A 1,845-nucleotide genomic window follows, 5' to 3' on the forward strand; every position below is an offset into this window, starting at 1 on the left:
TTCCACAGACAAGAGGTGTTCCACAAGGATCAGTTCTCTCACCTGTTCTTTTTAACATTTTTATAAGCTCAATTCCATGCATTCAAAATGTGAAAACTTGTGTGTACGCCGACGATATTACATTTTTTGCATCAGCAAGTGACATTCACACTCTTTATCAAACCCTACAAAATTACCTCAATGTTCTTGACAACTGGCTAGGAAGAATTCATCTGTCCCTTGATGTGAAGAAATGCGCATTGTTAGTATTTCCAGTTTCTGTTCCAGTAAATATCTGCCTGGTCTATAGAAATAACATAATACCTCAAGTTCAGACGGTGAAGTATCTCGGTGTAATATACGACTCTACTCTCTCCTGCCGGCCACACATTGAGCAAGTTTCTGCAAAAGGAGTTCGGGCCATTGGCATCCTGCGCAGGCTTTGTAGTGCTAGGTCAGGCATGAGAAGGCATACGCTTCTGATGATTTATAAAATGTACGTCCGCCCAATTTTGGAGTTCGGGTGTGTTTTATTCTCAGGAGCTCCTGCCTATAAACTTCGCCCTCTTGTGCTTTTGGAGCGTGAGGCGTTGCGCCTTTGTCTGGGGCTTCCAAAATATGTCGCCAATGCTGTTCTGCACCTTGAGGCGCGAATGCCTTCGTTATCAGCTAGGTTTCGCCTTTTAACAGTTCAAACATTTTTGAAATTGTGCGACTCACCTCTTCACGCTTCCAGTATAATATTTCTTAGTCAACCTTCCGCCTTTTTTAGTGCTGCCTAGTCTCGATTTCATACCCCGAAGATATGTTACGTGCAGTCCCTTCTTGATCGCATAAATATTCATTTCACAGATGTCCGCCAAATATATAACAACTCCTTATCTGTCCAGATTGAATTCGATGATATTTTCCCATCGAATGCAAAGCTGCAGCCCTTCCCGCTTCTTCAGGGTCTATTGCAGGACCACCTAAGGTCCTTTCCCTCTCATGTTCTTATTGCTACCGATGCCTCGCAGTATCGTGAAAAGGCAGGTGTGGGAATTTTTTCGCCTTCACTGGATTGGTCTTTTTCTCTCCGTCTTCCTGACTTCACTCCAATTTTTCTGGCTTAATTATTAGCAGTAATCTTAGCCTTATGAAAATTAGAATCTACAGTTTCCCAGGTCGTGGTTATGACAGACTCTGTCCATTTGCTCTTCCTTATCCTCACCCACTGACTCTCGGCCATTACGCCTCTTTAAGTTCCTGATTCCGCTCCATCTAAATTCGGTAAGGTTGCTTTGGGTACCCGGTCACATGGGTTTTCACTTAAATGAGGTTGCAGATTCCTTAGCAAGAGCCTCTCTCAGCGGCCCAATTGTTGCTGTCCTGCCATCATGTGCATATACAGCTGCGGTGAGGTTTCGCAGCTACACAATATTTCAGAAATTTGCTGCCTCGGCTCTTACATCATCTCCCGAATATCAGCATCTTCTGCATCCTTGGAGTAGCAAAGACTGGCGCTCACGCAGACTAGAGGTCTCCTTCACGCGCTTGCGTTGCCGGGTTCCCTTTCTAAATTTCTACCTTCATAAATATGGCCTGGCAGCTTCCCCACTGTGCCCTTTTTGTGCCGAACCTGAGACAATAGATCACATCCTGCTGTTCTGCCGACGCTTTTCTCATTTGAGGAAGAGTATTTTGCAGATTCCATTTCATCAACTGGGCTTGCCTGTGTCTTCCGCGGTTGTTCTTTCCATTGGCGCTTCTTTGCTTGGACGAAGCGACAGGAGTGTGCGCGCTGCTGTGCAAAATGTTCTTCAAGAAACGCAGCGACTCCCATTCTAATTTCTTTTTCCCGCACTCAATCAGTACGACATTGCAACA

Source organism: Amblyomma americanum, chromosome 10, assembly GCF_052857255.1.
Source record: "Amblyomma americanum isolate KBUSLIRL-KWMA chromosome 10, ASM5285725v1, whole genome shotgun sequence".
In the NCBI taxonomy this organism is placed as follows: Eukaryota; Metazoa; Arthropoda; class Arachnida; order Ixodida; family Ixodidae; genus Amblyomma; species Amblyomma americanum.